Raw genomic sequence first — 17,835 nt, forward strand, 5'->3', positions numbered from 1 at the left:
ACATTAACCTTCTTGCTGTGTCAAGTCAATTCATCTTAGGTTCTACAGCTTCTGTTACAATCAAAATTGTTTCTAGACCCTTTCCAGAATCCCAGGGCCTAAGCCCCAACAAGCAACAGTGGCAAGGAAAAACTCCCCTTTAACAGGAAGAAACCTTGAGCAGGACCAGGCTCATGTAGGGGGAACCTCCTGCTGATGGCCGGCTGGGTAGAGAGGGAGGAGAGGGGGGTAAAGGATGGAAAGACGAGAGAATAGGCAGATGCCTTATACATGCAAATACAATGTCATGGTCTCACACAGGCCATCTGATGTCTAAACAATGTACGGCTGTGAGCCAGTTGGGCCAGTGAGGCATGAAAGCCTTCACTGTTTAGGCAATGATATTACGATTTTTACGTAATTATCAGCTGCTCAACAAAAAGCCCTCCAATAACCACCATGTAGGAGGTAAGGGAGATTAGATTGGTTTATGGAAATAGACCACAGCAGGTTACTCTGAGATCCCCAGAGACATTATAATCTCAGCAGTGACTGAAGGCCCATGTGTTTTCATTTCATTTCTCTTCTTTTTGTGACCACTTGCCGCTGCCCGAATGCACCGTTTATTTTGCTTTGCAAACTCTGAAAGCATAAACACCCATTTACACGTGCCAGAAAGTGTTTCTGCATGTGTTCCAGGTGAGAAAAAAAAATCTGTTTCATTAATGGGGCTGATAACTTGCAAATGATTGTTGTGATGCATGTGGTGAGGTGAAAATGCTAGGAGTCATCCTGAGTGCTTCCCTCTCCCCCTCCCCTTCTGTTGTCTGTTTACCTGTTTCCTATACCCTACATAGTGCACTCAATAGTGTGGACGCCATTTTGAAATAGTGTCCGAAATGTTAGTGAGTATCGCTACCCTATGTAGTGCACTCAATGTATCCCACAATGCACTGCGAAAAGTAGTGTACAAGCGAGCACCCTAACTCGGAAAACGTATCCCATCAGCCTTTACGGTATCACGTGACGGTATCACGCTGATTGGATACATTTTTTTTATCGTAATTTCTACTGTGCGGTTTGACATATGAAATTTTTGGAAGTAATTTTTTTTTCAGTAGGGGTCCATATGATCATCTTAAAATATTACAACATAAAAGTGTAAAAAGAAAAACAAACAATCATCACTGATCCCCCCGCCCCTCACTTAAAATTGTTCTTCGGAATCATCTGTTCCTCACCAGGCGACAGAATCTCAGTAAAATAATATTTACAAAGATGAAAAGAAGCCCTGAATCCATTTTTTGATGAAAAATTGTTTTATTAAATGTTTTCACTACAGCGGAATATGACTTGAGAATGTGCCATCACGTCTTGGCTTGAAAATGTCAAGGGACACTATTTATTTTAGATAATAAGTAATTATTATTGTATTATTATTGACATTAATATTTCATTTTATTATATAAAGTTAATTATCGGGTAAAATATTGCATTTTCATAAAATGACCGCTGAATGTATTTCTGATGGGTTAAAATAATTAAATGGACCTGGCCACTTTTCCCGGCGACCGGTTCGTAATTATTATGCGACACCATGACGTCACTTTACGTAAATGACGCCGTTGTCCGAATACTAACTTTAAATTGAGTGCACTACGTAGTTCACTCAATCCATGTCCCCCCCATGTGAATAGGGAACAAGTGTGTGGTTTCAGAAACAGCCTTTATTTCCAGGCTGGGCGGGGCTGCTTCCTGGTTCCCATCATGCATTTACACACCTGCAACTCATCTCCTGATGATCAACCACACCTGCCTCCTGCTTTAAAAGCCTGGTCCACTTTTCAGTTGGTGCCAGTTTGTTGTTCAACACCTGGTACAGACTGGCTCCTGAATGATCTGGCTTACATGTGTGTTTTTTTTGCTTTCTGTTTTGAGATCTGATCTCATTGTCTGTTGTTCCTGCAGATCGTCTTTTTGGACGCCTGTTCGTGCCGCCCAGCCTGCTCCAGCTATGATTGTGTTTTGTCTGTGTCCAGTTTCTCTTGGTTTTGTTCTAAAACTACATCAGTAAAGTTTTCTGTTCCAACTACAAACAGTGGTGTGTGTCTGTCTCTGTTTGTATCTGCAGCTCATAACAGGACTCTCCCCTTCTCATCTGTTTGCACTTCATTCACTTAAATATTTAGATTTCTGCCAGCCTATGTATGTAGATTACAAATCAGATATTAAACAATAAAATGGACCGGCTGGTGGATTCCCTGGTGGGTTGTGCTTTGTTACTTGACACTTAAAGTACTGCTACTTCAGTTTGTAAAAGGATCTTGTAAAGAGTGGGACACAGCCTGAACAATAAAAAAAAGTATCTGCACAATTGGAACCAAATAAAGAGATGATTTATTTCAGAAGACAAACACACTGAAATGAAAGACCTTTTACTTTTTCATGTGTCTTGTTCCTTATCTTTGCTCATAAACATGGCCTCTCGCAGGACATCATGATGAAGGTGTTTTAATTTCCCTTACTGATGCAACAGGGAGCCATAAACATCACATGGTTAAAAAGATAGATGATGATGATTCCCTTATATTGTGACATGTGAAGCCATTTGATAATCGTGCAGGTTCCAGTGGGTCCTACACTCAAAGTATTAAGCTCTAGTCTAGAGCAAACAAATGCATTATTTATTCTCATTCCAGGGGTAAGTGCAATTAATTTCAAACAGGATAATTCTGTCTCTCTCTCTCTTTTTGTGTTTCTACTAAAAGAAAGCCTTGCAAGAATCCAAATCAATTCTAAACTTTTACGGTCAAAATACTTGAGGCAATACATGAATGATGTTTTGCTAACCTTACTTGCTGCAGTCACACAGCTACATAAAAACTGAATCCCTCACTTTGTTTTTCACTTTGCGTTTCAGTTCACTGTTAGAGGCTCGAGCACATGTTGTCATCCACGCTAAGCACCATCAGTAGCGTATCGCACTGGCCCTCAGAAGCAGAGAGAAATACCTCCTCCACAGCTCTTCCTGGACATGCCTTTCAACACTTTTCCCAGGAGTGAGACAACAAACAAACCGCGGCCTCAAAGACAAGCCAGGGTCCCTCCCCCTGTCACTTCATCCTACATCACACCTCCTGTGGTGAAATGTAATCACATTTTCCGCAAGAGCAGCTTTAGTGCCCGCGAGAAAAGGCTTTATCAAATTCACACACACTGTCATTACCCAGCCCAGGTGGTTTCTGCTCACTATCTGTGGCCACTTAAGTTCAGCCAGCATGCTATAGATAGCATGAAAATCACAGGGCAGCTTCAGTGATGTGTGTTGAGGTTTCTCCTGCAGTTTTATCACCACAAATTGTATCTCCTATTGTGTCCTTGAGGTGCTTAGTTGGATATGTTATTTTTATATTTGCAGTAGTAACAATGCCTCACATGTGATATGTGGTTGAAAAGCAAACAAAAAAAAAGATCCATAATTAAGAGAACTTGTGCTGTCCACATCACCTCATAAGTGCTTGAACCCATTTTTTAGCCCTCACGCCCACAACGTTATATATCATGTTGCTCCTCTTGTGCCCTAGTTGCTTTGACTAGTTTGTGCTGAGCTAAATTTTGCCAAGTCCTGGGAAGACTGATGTCAGATGTATTGCATTGTCAGGTATGTGATTCACTTTGCAGGCCTGACACCCTTGTTGCCGTGGTTATAGCCCTGTGCTCAACTACCCAACTTCTACAAAATGTAGAAATTCAATTTCAGCATCAGAATCCAGTTATCAGATGACTCTGGCTTTAGACAATGCCGTTTCCCTCTACCTTTGCTATTGACCACAAAATATAGAGTTACTATCCTGGCTACTGTTGCCCACAGAAATGGTCGCGGAATCATACATAGAGCCTCCTGCTGTTGTGTTACAGCACTGGGAGGCAGAACATTTGAGGTGGAACATCTTCACTACACGGAAGGCTCAGTTGCCTCAGAGCAAGAAGGTTGAGGGTATGATTCCAACTCTCGTGATGTGCTGTTTACATGTTTTCCCCAGGCACCTTCCCACTGTTGAAAAACTTGTACATTCATTGTTAATCGCCCCCCTTTATTGCCTCTGGGAACGACTAAATGTGCATGGCCTGTGCTGCAGTGAGGATGTGTCCCGGCTGTATTCCTGTCCCTCACCGGGAGACTGCTGGGACAGGAGCACTCCTTGTGGCCCTGTTTAGGATTAAGTGGCGATTCAGAGAAAATGGACACATGGACAGAATTATGCATTACATTCTATAGCTTATTTTTTAATTAGAAAACAATGTAATTGCCTTGATTTCTTTGACTGGAGAAGAATACTTACAAACTTTTGGCTGAAACAAATGATAGCTATGTAGGTCCAAGCAATGTTTTGATAAAGCACTACAAATAAAAAAAAAATCACCCTATTCAATTCACTTTCTCTCCTGGTTGTGGCTCTGCCAACAAGTTGACTTTGGCACATATCTTTAATGTAAGTGTCAAGTATCCATCTTGATGACAGCTGGAATGGATAACGCAGGAAATTGTCTCGACAGAACCCCTTACAAATGATTTGGTTCAACTCTCCAATAATTCCAACAGTGCCATTTAATCCAGCTCATATTCACAAGGAGCTCAAAAGCAGACTTGCTAATAGCATGTCCCATCGCCAATTTTCTCAGTTGATGACAATGATACAGCCAAACATTATATCTGATTCACTTCCTTTATAATGGGAACGAATATCCAACCAGTTGTATGACTCCAAGATGTGATGGTCTCTAAAAATCTTGCAACCAGAACAAGCAGCATTTTTAAGCATTTGCAATACAGTGTATAGAAGAATGATTATAGACAGCACAAAGACATTTTAAATCTACTATCTTTACATGCTTTATAGAGACACATCCCTTTAGAATGTATACCATAAAATTCCATTAAGACATTGTAGGCTATGTGCAGTGCAAATGTCTGGTTATGAAGCAATTGTAATTTTTGGCAGCGTGGGATCCATTTTGGACGAATTTTAACTGTAGTATTACATCCTCTCCTCTCCCACTTACTAGAATTCATGTAAAAATAGAACCGTTTATTTATCAGAGAATATTTTTGGCACAAATCCAGAGCTACTACACTTGTGATTCAGTCTCGAAATTGATGATGTAGATCCCTCCAACCCACCTTAATGCTGTTTATCACTGCATGGGGCCATGGATGGCTGAGCTCCATCACTGGGACTTGTTCTGACAGCAGGCTTTTCTGCAGATTCTGGCACCTCCAAAGCAAGGTTTATGTACTGTTTATCCTCTTAGTATTAGTTGCTGTATGCATTGAGGATTTCTGAGTATAGATCTGTGTAATCCATTGGCAGATTCCTAAAAGTCCATTGACTCAGCAGGATTTGCTTGACCTTTTCTGAATAGTTGTTTTAAAAATGCATCAAAAGCTGGCGTTTGACTGGATCTCCATGAAGGTGCACATTATACAGGGATTATTGGTTATTTGCTTAGTTCTTTACTCTACTCTCCTTGTGAGCTTCTGGTATGGTGCTGGTGGAATAATGAATACATAAAGGCAAGAGGTGTGAAAAGGCCAAAGAAAAAGGGTTCCTCGTATTTTCCCATCACTGAGACAAAGTGAGACCAATTGCATTTCCTTGTGGTTTTTCTTCATCAAAATCCTGAAACACGTGCTATATTGTGCATGGCAAATTCATGACATCTGCACATGCAGCCAAATATGAAAGTCTTGAGTGCAGTACAAGGCATGAGGGAATTGATGTACAGTAACAAGAGCCTTTGGACCCCCTTAATGAGCAGGACAAGTGAACCATGATAAGGCTCTGGAGTGAGGCTGTATGAGAAGTGGTGAGGCTGCAGCAGCAAGCCCTAGATGGCTGAGGGAGCAGGAGTTTGTCAGGTAGAGGACAGGCTACCCTCGGCTCTTAAATGAGGCAGACAGACTGTGTACTAATAGACTAAGACAGTAGTTTTCAAACTGCAAGCCTCCCACCCACCCATAACATACCCCATAGCCACTGTGAGTACTCTTTCCACTGGCAATTTATGTCCAACAGATGCCGCAAATTTTACTACCAAACACCTTAAAATGCCACCGAGGAGGCCTGTTTAAAAATGTTAATAATTTTTCTCTGCTGCCTTGGATAAATTTGTGACTGGACTAGCAGTTAATGCTAAAACAAATCTGCAGTACCAGGAAGGAATTCAAGGCTAGATGATAGAATTTGCAGATATTTGTTCATTCTTAGGGAGAAAATACATCGAAAGCCATTAATGTTGACTCTCATTTACATTTTCAAATGTTTTTTTCACAATTTGCGTTTTATGCTGACATTTAACCATGCTTTAAAAAAAATAAAAATATTTTATTACATTGAAAGCATTTACTCCACAAAATTTACATCTGCAAATATACATCCTGTCATCTCACGGACACCTGGTGCAACACCGTCTAATTTGCAATTCATCAAATAACAAAGCTTGTTTAGGTGCGGAGCTGGAGCTTAACCCAATCTATTTAGGAGGGGCTGCAGAGCCATACCATAAAACCTAAAGAGTGGGCTTGTGTGCTGTACTGAAGGCAAATTCACCTCTAGGTGAAATAGAGGCAGCCCAAGAGGCAATAAAGATATTCCTTTTGATTTCATCTTTGACCGTGTGGAACAATTATAGTTTAACTTTATCAAAGGTAAAGTGTTCTCTTTTTTCCCCCCTTGAACCCTCCTATGTACAATTTCAGACTTATGATTTCAAACTGAATTTCAGTAGAACCAAGTGTAAGTGGTTAAAATCTCTTTGAAGGGCTGAGGCATTGTGGTTCTCTCAAGCTGAACCTCACAGAAATTGCTGCAGTGAAAATCAAACCCCATGGAGTGTGGCAATTCCAATAAAATGAATTGATTTTTTGCTGTTCTGAAAGCCCACTTTGGGGCTTTGCTCTGATTATTGCTTGGACATCCTTCGAGCACTGGTGTAGTGCAGACTTTCATTTTTATTAGGTAAGAGACATACTAGGAAAGTTCCTGCAATACTTTCTGTACTGTCTTGGGTCAAGCTGGAACCTTCCATGTGATTAGTTTTAAATTGCAGGCAAAATTTAGAGATAATTAACGACTGATGTTTCACAGTTAACATCAGCAGATGGAGGTTTGATCATTGCAATTTAGAATAATGGAAAGCATCTTTGACCAGAGGAAGTCTTGATCTTCTTACTCCATATTCTCAAAATGTTCTTTTTGGCCTATCCGCACATTGAACAGGATTTCTGCTAACCAGTTTGTCCCCAGATTCAACTTAGTTTCTATTGTCGCAAAGTCAACTGCGTGTAATTCGTCCAGCAGACATTGTTTTATTCTTCCCTCAGATTCCTGGCAGTGTTGTCCATTCTGCCTCAGGTACAACGTCTTCTCACCATCACTTACCTGAACTCTAAATCTGTTTTCTTCCCCTGAGAACACAATTTAAATGAGCATGGATTAACTCAGTGTCAGGGCAGCTTTGTGCCCAGGATATTGGTTGACAATGAGCTCTGTGGGGACAGCAGTAAACGATGCCAATTTTCTCCAAAGAAAGGGGTAAACGACGGAAGGGTTTGGGAAGAGAGCTTAAGCTCCTTAATCCCGCATTGAGAGTCAAAAATGCTCCAGGTAGTTGAGCATATGTCTCGTTGAAGTAATAGCCATGATCCAAAAATGAAAGGCTTGATGACAAACTGGTCTGAATGCAATAACAGGATCTGATTCAACATTTTTTATTAACTTGTGAAGCCAACCATTGTTATTTAAGATGTTTTAGGGCAGTCAGATTTACTAACGAATGACTGCACAGGGTCTAATTCTAAGAGAGAGCTAAAATTTGAAAGTTTCGACTGCAACTCCAAGTATGTGGTGTCATTTCAGCCTCTGCATTTTTGTAATAACTCTACTCATTTAAACAATATGTATGGTTGTGTCCCCAGTATAGAATCAATTAAAGTCATTCATCCAGTGTGTCTGTGGCTCCATTGTTCCCTCTTTATAACACAGAGTACCTGGCATAGCAGAAAAAACCTGAATACATGTTAATGAGGAACTTGGTTGCTCCAGCAACCCCCTCAGGGATCCCACAAGGGAAAAGCGGTCAGAGGTGGATGTAAATAATGGCTTCTCTATCTCCAAGGTGGTCTAATCTATGCTTTGACTGACTAAATGAAACTATATTTGGTCTCTATGATGTATGTATACTTACATTAACAGTTGATGGGCCAAATCACATGATTTATACCAAGACAGAGGATCAGAATCATGCAGGGTTTTTTCTTGACAGCCGTCACATTTGTCTCTGACCTAAAAAAAAAAAAAAAAAACAGGAGCCAGAATGAGTTGACAGTTAGAGAAACAAAGTCCATTTCCCTTTTTTGATTTGACCTATCACTAAAAGATCTACCGGTAGTTCTGCTCTAAAATTGAAATCATTAACTGGATTAATTGCTTTGCTCACATTCCTAAAAAATAGAGAAAAAGTCTGTTTATGTTCTTTAACCATGCAAGATTGATTTTGAGTCAAATATAACCACTTGACCTTTGAATTCCCCAGATTCTAATCAAATTGAGCCTTGATCATGGATGAAATAAAGTTCTCAATGAATGAAGACCCAAAGGATCCGCTGCCTTTTTCTGTGCCCTGTACCACAGCAATTTCCTGTTTATGTCCTGAAAGGATGGATTGGTTGGTATCATATTTTAACAAGTATGTCTGCAGCTTCAAACAGTTTAATCAGTATGATAAGAACCCAAAAGGGGGTCACAGCTGTCCCCAGTGCATCACAGAAGTCTCCCTCCAATCAACAGTATGAGGAAACTGGAGTACATAGAGCTTCCTATTACATTGTAGTATACAACACAGGTCAGAAACAGCATTTATTTTTTTAGTATTTCCCCCCCTTTTGCTTTTTATTACATGATCCACAGCTAGTGAAAGCAGGCCAAGGTAGGTAAACAAAAAGCTGTTTTAAAGTCTCAATGAAATTACCTGGATTTGTTGAACAGCACAGCTTTCAGCTGAAGTGGCTTAAGGTCTGTATCTGCTAACTGTGTGTCAAACACAGTTTAGATAGTCCATTTAACCCTGGAACACTCAACGCTGGTTGTTTTTTTTACCCACGTCTTTGTGGTTTTGATGGGGTTGCTAACTGTGACGATGTTCCAGGACACACAAGCAAATCAGATTTGTTTGAGAGCTCAAAATCACAAATATTGTTTGCCTTGGTGGGCCTTACAATCTGCACAGCTCATCCACCACATATTTTCGTGATGCCTGTTGTTTGCACCAAACACTCAAATGGTTCAAATTGCCACCAAGAATAGGAAGCGCTAGTTAGAAAAATTGACATTCATTTAAATGCTGCAGCAATTTTAATGAACACACAAGATGCAGCAGCTGCTGCCCCGACTTGGAAATTTGCATTTGGAAGAGAGATGATTATTTGTCCTGTTATTTTCTGTTTGAAAAATACCCTTTATTTGTTCCTATGAAGGCTTCCTTTGTATCGGAAAACAGACTGTCACGGGCAAACTGATGTTGGCAAATGATTCAAGGGTCTGGATCAGTTTAGATACCCAAGGGACTGTAGAGAAACAGACTAAAACTATTTTTCTTTTTTCTGGAGGTTCTAAGCAACAAAGATTTCCCGCCTCTCTTAGTTGTGGCAGCTAGCTGCTGCCAAATTCGTCTCTGCTTTGATTCTGGCAGCGCAATCTCCATAATGAGATTCCCAGGCCTCAGAGCAGTGTTTTCCATCTATACCTTTACCCACCTACAGCAGCTCCCACACTGCCTCGCGATGAACTCAAATGTGTAAATGCACATCATGCTGTTAAAGTTCAGCCAGAAATCAAACAGCTATAATTATGTTCCTGGTAATTAAATCACTGCCAGTGTAGGTTTGGTTAGTGACAGCTGCTGTGAGAGATTATGGTCAGTATAGGAGTCTTCCTTTCTGGCCTTTTTGCATGGTATATGTTCAGTTCAACTTTATTTATGTAGTATTTCTTACAATCAAGCGCATCTCTATGTGCTTTGACGAGAAACACACAATGGTTGCAAGAAAAAAACAAAACAACTCCCTTTAACTGGAAGAAACTTTGAGCAGGACCGGCTGGCGGACCTGCATGCAAGAACTGACAAAGAGGGAAGAAATCACATACCTACAGTATGCTCTGGGAGCCTCGGTTTATCACAGTATAGCTAAGATAGCGCATAATCAGTGATTCTGTAGCCACAGTAATTACTCTAGTTGCATTAATATTCATACTTTGGGGTGGGGAGTAGGACGTAAAGGCTAAGCCACCTGTTCCCCCAAGTAAAACAGCACTTTGAGAGCAGAGCGGTCCATCTCTAAATTGAGCCTGGCCTCTAAGGACCTGATAGGAAAAAATAAGTCTTGTCCAAAAACATGCACATTAGCTGGATTGGAATCTCTAAATTTCCCCTAATTGAGATTGAGCGGATGAATGGTGTCTGTGTCCTGCACTGGATTGATGAACGGTCCAGGTAGGATTCTCACCTGGCAACTGTTGGGATGAGCACCAGAACCCATCGGAAACGCATGGGGAATTATAAAAAACAGTGGCTAGCGTTCCTGCCTCACTTTTCAGTGCTCTGCTCAGGATGTTAAAAATGCAGAGTCAGCACTGCTGTTATAGTATAAAGGCCTAGATGAGGAATGAATATGAGCGTTACCCACCTTGAAGTTTTGATACACAGTTTAGCATGTTTTTCCTTGAAGAGCTCTCCTTTTGTCACCTTTAAACTGTGGGGGCTTGTGCTTGTCAAACAAACACCAAAAACAAGCCATCAACTGCTAATTGCTTTTACTGGAAGTTCATTAACTAACGTATCACACTTTGCCCCAAAGCAGAGTAATTAATCAAGACTGTCATCTACGTAGCCTTAACAGGCTCAATCGAGGTAGACAGGGCAGAAATCCCTTAAACACTGTGTTCAAACCCTGCGATCACTTCACCATCAGTTCAGAATGAGGTGAAAACTATGTGTGCAAAATTACAGAAGGGACTTTGACGGGGTTTAAAATTAAAGCTGTCATTAAAGAGAAAGGCCAACCCTGGGGCTGTGGATCAATCTGCCCTAGGAGACAACGTCCGCTCAGTATGATAGATCTTCCTTGGATCCCTTCCTAAACCATAGTTTTACCAGACTTGCCATTTTCCAGTCTTGGGTTTTATTCTTTTCATATATACTGAATAATAAGAAGGGGAAAAGGTGAAAGCTCTATTTTAAAAGGTAGAAACCTTGAGCAGGAAGTGGCCCATATGTGGGGACCAGGCTTAGTTCTCTCTTTCTTACCGCAGGACTCCTTCACATCCATAAACAAGAGGACTGCAGGAGACACTGAGCCAGCGCTGACCAAGCTCAGCAGCAACACCCATGGGGTTGACTGACTGTGACATGTAAATCACTTGATCTGAGGCACTACTTATCTCATCAGAACTTTGACAGACTGACACACAGTCCTGTTAGTCATTGGGTAACAATTCATGAGTGAAAGCCTAGCTTAAATACCTGCTCTTCCATTTGACTTTGTCTTGTCTTTCACAACTTTCAGTGTATCCTTTTGGAAGACACCACCTTATTATTGCTACAATGTGGATGAAAATCATCGGAGAGACAGTGTGCTCTCTTTCTAAATCACATTTAATGTCTCCCTGCCAACTGAGCTGTCATCGCGGCACTACTATGAAATTATTTCTCTTGACGAATTACTGCACGTAATTGGAGGTTTTTTAAAGATTTGGTGTCGAAGGGCATCCTGCTGTCCTGCTCTGGCTCTATCCTCATCCAAGTGCTGGATGGTTTTTATCTGGGCTGCCTTTCTGAATGCTAATCATTGATGCCTTCACAGCAGCAGTGTAAGTCTTTGTGTAAAAAGACCTGCTGGAAGAAAAACATTGCACAGTTGGTCCCTCTCATAGCTCCACAAGCTGCTCTGTGAGGGCATCCTGTGGTTAATCTTCAAACTCTTGCTCTTGCTCCCCTTGCAATATTAAACAAACTTAGCTTCTTGTTCTTGGGTGCTCCCTCTGTTTACACTCTGGTTATTTAGAAATGAGCACACGAGTTTAAATTACTATACTATTTTAACAATGATCAAATCTGTCCAAACTGTCCCTCTCCTGGGTCAGGCTTGACACACTTTTCATGACTGTACATCTGTTTCTGTCAGCTCCTACTGAATTTCTATTATTTTATCTATATTTGCATTAGGTTTGGCAGCGTTATACAGCCCTTCCTTTCCTGGTTTTTGGTTCTGCCTGTATTGAGTCTGCTTGTAGGGGCGGTAAACCTCACCCAGTGACTCTATCTTTAGCTCTGCGGCACCGTTGACACTGTTTGGGAACAACTTCAAGTGAAATATCATGACAGATTTGATCTATATGTGAACAAAACTCTGTTGGAAAACTGATATCACCCATTTTAAATGCCAGACAACACTTTATTATACCGAAATGCTGTTTCCAGTGTCACTACACTCAGGACTTTGCTGCACAATGTTAAGATGAGTTGATTGAAAGATGGTAAAAATAGCAATACCTTTACAACATTAGAACTCGGATGGGCCATTTAATGTTATCATCTTTAGTAAAAAAAAAAAAGCTATTACCTGCCAGAAAATCGGAAAAAGAAATTGAAAAATGGTTGTTGGATGGGACATTTGTGACAGTTCTGACTCAGACAGGTAAGAGAAAGACTTGATTCCATCCTTGTGACGGATTAACTGCAGCTGCCATTCATCTATTGCAAAGTGAAATCACTGTGATGGGGCCATTATTCTACATAATATTGCATAACATAAAGTTAAACCATGTCAGTTTCATTCAAAGCAGTTTACTTCAGTTAAAAGATGTTTTGTTTCTATTCTGTTTGCTAGCATTTAGTTCATGTTTCTCAATATCTTGCTACTTCTTTTAGATTAAAGTTATTATATTTTACCCCTAAATGATGAGGATGTGAAACATATTTGCCTTTTGTCTGTACTGGTACCACTGGTACCGCAACAATGTGAATGCTGGGTGTTTTGCAGCAGGTGCTATAAACCATAACGATACGTCTGAGAGATGAGTTGGTGTATTTATAGTTCTATTTGCATGCAAGATATATGATGATATATACAGGCAGTGACTGTGCAAATTGAGCTGTTTAGTGATGAAAAACCCCCTGAATATTTTAGCTCATGACAAGCAGACAAGGCAAGAGGAGGCTTAATGTATACGCTGGGGTGATAACATGTTTTAAATTCGGAAACTCTTTGTTGATGTAAAATATATTTGAGGAGACAGGATTAAGAGGACTCGCCTGAAGCTCGAGTTTATCTCCTGTCATGTTCCAATGCGCTTATGTATTTCTCTAAACAAGCTGCGAAAAATAAAGCTTAATATGGTATCTTATTCTCTGCCATCACACAGCCATCTAACTGTTTCATCCTGCAAGAGATCAAGTGACTGCTGTGGTTTCACACCGTTTCTACTGAATCACCACCCGCGGTTTCAACTTTAGACAGTGATAGCTTTTCTGCACTTTATTTTTTCTCCTTTAGTTGAAACTTCTTAACAGATAGTTCTTTGATGTAACTCCAACCTTTGCATCTGAAGGTCAGATTATGTTTGTAGGTGGAGGTGATACTCCAGTACCGGGTCAGTCCTTCATGACAAAGATGACATTTTAAAAGGTTATTCTCGACAGAATGAATAATAATAATAACAAAAAAGCTATCCTTTTTTAAAAAATCCTCTTCCTCTCCTTTTTCCTCCATTCCTCCTGAATACAACCGTGTGTATAATGATGTTCTATTAGAAAACACCGGAGATGTGAAAAACCCTATTAAGAGACACTTGACTCTCATTCACGCTTGAATCATGCATCTGTTTGCACACTGCATCACTTGCCTGCTCTTTAATCACTTGCAAAAAGCCAATTAATTTGTCATTGAGACAGATAATTATTAACATTGAGACCCTGGAGTTGGTCCATATAGAAGGTGTATGAACTCAAAGACCATTGATGGCAAAATCTGCACCTAATTAAATTGGGTTCTTTCTCATTCTGAGTCTGGGCTGGATGATGAATGATTCTGCAAGTTAGTTTGCGGTAATCCAGCAACTTCGGAGCCCAATTCACGATGCCTTTCAGCAGATTTGTTTAAAAAAAAAAAAAGCTTCTGTTACAATGATACTAATGGCTTTGTTGTGTTATATTTAGGTTCAAAAGACAATTGTAGATAAAAAAGAATTTGAGTATTATTTTATCTATTGCTCCTGCTTTAGTTTGTTCCATTGTAACTACAGATGGTGGACAGATGCCATCTAAATGGAACTAATGACATTAGCGTAGGTGTGAATTAAACAATAAACCATTTCAAAGTCAAATCTCCTCATCTGCAAGTGTTTCGGTTTTGTGTTTTTTGCACAATACAGAAAAACAAGAGCATGCTAAGAACCCTCACCGTAATAATATATGATTGCATGGGTGCTTCAGGGAACACCTAAACCATCTGCTCCCTCCCTCCTCCCTCATTCCTACTTGACAAAGAAAACTGTAGTGATCCTATGGCTTTGACAAATGTCAAAATGTGCATTTATAGAGTAGATTGTCCTCCAATGTGTGTTTGAGATTTTTGAAATCCTGCCTCCCCCCCAAAGGCAGCCCGGATAGTGATCCCGTTAAAGCAGTAGAAGAGGGATAGATGGAACAATATACATTCTTAAATCAGCTATTTATTTATTTTTTTTTACAAATTATAACACGCTTTTATTTAACTACAGTATTTGTTAAATATTTTCATAATCTACAATTGTGAAATAATCTTCATGTTTTAGGTGAGAAAACAAAGCTATTTATGAGTAGAATGAACTTGCTGTTTCTTATTATTTGAGTAATTAAGATTTCTATTAATAGATGAACATTTTGTGTAAAAATCACACCATCTCTGGTGGGTTTATAAGCCAAACTGAATTACTAAATACTCCTTCTGGCAGTCTAATACCCTGCCATTTCTAAATGTAATGGCGAGGCGCTCGTCATCTACACCAAAGCTGTCCGTCAGCAGAAGGAGCCTGAATTGCTTTTGTTCCCATCTGATGAAACCCTGAGATTTATTGATAGCAAGCTGGATTGTGTTTGCTGTGTGCTGCAAAAAGAAAAGAAAAAAAACACACCTAAACAGCAGAAAGATGGCGAGACGTGATTGAAGGGTTCTATACGATGCTCCCATCATACATACAGCAAATCTGAATCAAATATTAATTACACAGATTGTATCAATAGCTCGTTTGATCAGCATACTATGATTGCCGTCACAATCTATAAAAAGAACTTGTCATTAAATCTTTTGCTCTGATTGATTAGAAGCGTCTTGCTGGTTAGTGATACTTGCGTTTTTCATCACTCTGTGGCCAGTCGGAGATGAATCCATCTAAAGTGAACAGCTGAACCGCGCGGTGCGCTCGCTTTCATCCTTGTTGACGTCGTTAGACGCTGCAATCACATCGCCTGCCGTGTGTGCCAGTGTTTAGCTTCGTCTGAATTGCACACATCATTACAGTTATTACCGTTTCTCCTGATGGGCATCATTTAAAAATACGAAGCCACTGGAGGACTGAAGTTTTGTCAGCACGTAAAGTCAATATCATTTGTGTAATAGCTGAAGTGAGCCTCTAGAATGCTGTATGGTTACTCCAGGGCATGATGTTTGTGGATTGAGGCTTTTACTGTAGCTGTCAGAGAAGAAAGAGAGACGTTATTTCAAGCTGTAGCGTTCTGCAACCTGCCAACGGAGAGCAGGAGCTGCATCGCCACGTGGGAAGAGTCGGGACTTTCATCACATCGTGAAGGAGGCCTAGACGCAAGTGGTTTATTTCACACAGTATTTCAGCCTGTGTCTCAAAGGCATCTGTGTGAATCCAAGGGGATTAGTGGAATTCTGAATGCTGACAATCTCCGTTATCCGCTCCTCTCTCACCTGACACCTGACACCTGACCTGACCTGATCAGGGATTCATGTGTTATGAAACACACGAGCACATTATAATGATGACACCTCAACGGAAAAAGGGCTTCTGGGGGCTACGAGGTTAACAGCCACGGAGTTTGCGTTGAGCATTGCTTTTATTACGATTATTGCTGTTGAAAATTAGCGAGGCGTTAAACCCAGGGAGTTTTTCAAGTATCAGTCTGTTTGATGATAGCAACGTCTCTGGAATTAAACCAACTGGGACTCTGAGAGGGGAGTTAAGGGAAAATAAAATAAAGGGAATTCTTCTCAGTAGTTATCACAGCGCTAACTCCCACCAAGCTGTTTTGGTGGAACAGTTTGATGTCACGCAGGATCCTCGTATGCCCAGACTTGTGAATGATGGTGCTCAACTTACACAAAGAAAACGAAGCAAAAAGATTACATATTTGACATGTCGAATTCAAGAAGTCCCAAAAACAGTGTTAGCTTAAAGAGAAACACAATTAGTGCAAAAGAGCAAAATAAATACCTCTTAACTAATGAAAGATTTTGTTAAATGGGGGCAGATTTACATATCAAAGGATTTTAATGGTGTGTCTTACTTTCATAATTCTAATTGACCACCAGTTTTAGATTGAAATACATCAATGAGTCACTGATATCATTAGCACTGAACCTTCTAAAATTGTATGTGTGTGGACTTAATGCCCTCTTGCAATGTGTAACGTGTGAAAAAATCTCAGCATTGCAAATGTTGGCGGGCTGCACTCTTGTCTGGCAAAGATTGATGTCTGATCATAGCTGTTGCTCATAAATTTGATGTGTAATTCTTCCTTTTTGACGCTCTCTTGTCCATCTCATCCTTCCTCATACATACGTAACTTCACCCCCCCCCATGCCTGAAAATTAATGAGTTTTCAAGCTGTGTTCTGAATTTGATAGCTGCAAGTTGGCAGAGTGAGGTGACATCCAAGCAGTTGGTCCAAAGAGAACCACTTTTGCAATTCCTAACGTGGAATTTAGTAATGTAGCTCAGTAAAAATTAATTACTGTTCATATTTGGGTGCCGTGTTTGAGGCCTCCTAAGTTCAGTTTCCTTCGGCCAATGACATGCAAAGAGTTATTATAAACTAGTAATTGTCTCTCTCTGCTCGCGCTGGTGTGCTGAGCAAATATCTCTTTGCCCTAGTCTGGACGTCTGTCTGGCTTCAGTTGAGCCCTCAGAAACCACATTAATTTACCTGTTTCCTTTCTCATCAATAGCACCACTGCTGAGGCTCTGGGTGAAACCATCTACAAGCTTTTCCATTAGTTAGGAGTCTGGTTAGATTTAATGCTAAGTTCTCCATTGATTTTTGTCTAATTGTATTTCTGACCTAACACCTTGGATGCTGAAAGGGTAGAAAATTGTGTTGGCGTGAACGTTTGGAGTTGTTGCAATCCTTCACATTAGAAAAATAAATGAACAAAAAAATGAAGAAACAAGCTACAATCCCAGTCTTCCTCAGTGCCACCTGGGTAGTTTTAGCCAGCAAAGAAAACAAACTGAATTCCCCCGAGATCTCCACTGCATCTCATTCTCTCTATTGCCATCCGTGCTCTCGCAAAAAAGGGTCCCATGCTGCAATGCAAATTAAAGAATTTCCCTATAGCAGCATTTTTCTAAACCCCAGAAACTGTCAAAGCACTCACAACCACTTTGAATGTAATGATGGAGCATGAAAAACAATCTTCACAACAGCAGACGTCCTCGTGGTTCCAAAATGGATGTAATGGCGAGGCTACTCGGGGGGGGGGGGCAAGGACCACAGAACGGTTCCCGATACGAT

The 17,835-nt window shown here is 40.4% G+C and overlaps 1 protein-coding gene and 1 long non-coding RNA gene across 5 annotated transcripts in view; one reads left to right on the top strand and one right to left on the bottom strand.

Moving 5' to 3' along the window:
* Positions 1–17,835, bottom strand: part of LOC130540248 (leucine-rich repeat and fibronectin type-III domain-containing protein 2) — an 87,730-nt gene that overhangs the window by 34,507 nt on the left and 35,388 nt on the right. For all 4 annotated transcript variants that reach the window (XM_057059261.1, XM_057059260.1, XM_057059259.1 and 1 more), the window contains one exon: positions 8,227–8,324. The gene's annotated coding sequence lies outside the window, so the exon portion shown is untranslated. The remainder of the gene's footprint in view (positions 1–8,226; positions 8,325–17,835) is intronic.
* Positions 1,723–2,075, top strand: LOC130540249 (uncharacterized). The gene is made up of 2 exons (XR_008954341.1): positions 1,723–1,855; positions 1,948–2,075. It is a non-coding gene; the product is annotated as an uncharacterized LOC130540249 (long non-coding RNA).

Source organism: Takifugu flavidus, chromosome 16 (genome assembly GCF_003711565.1).
Source record: "Takifugu flavidus isolate HTHZ2018 chromosome 16, ASM371156v2, whole genome shotgun sequence".
Taxonomy (NCBI): Eukaryota; Metazoa; Chordata; class Actinopteri; order Tetraodontiformes; family Tetraodontidae; genus Takifugu; species Takifugu flavidus.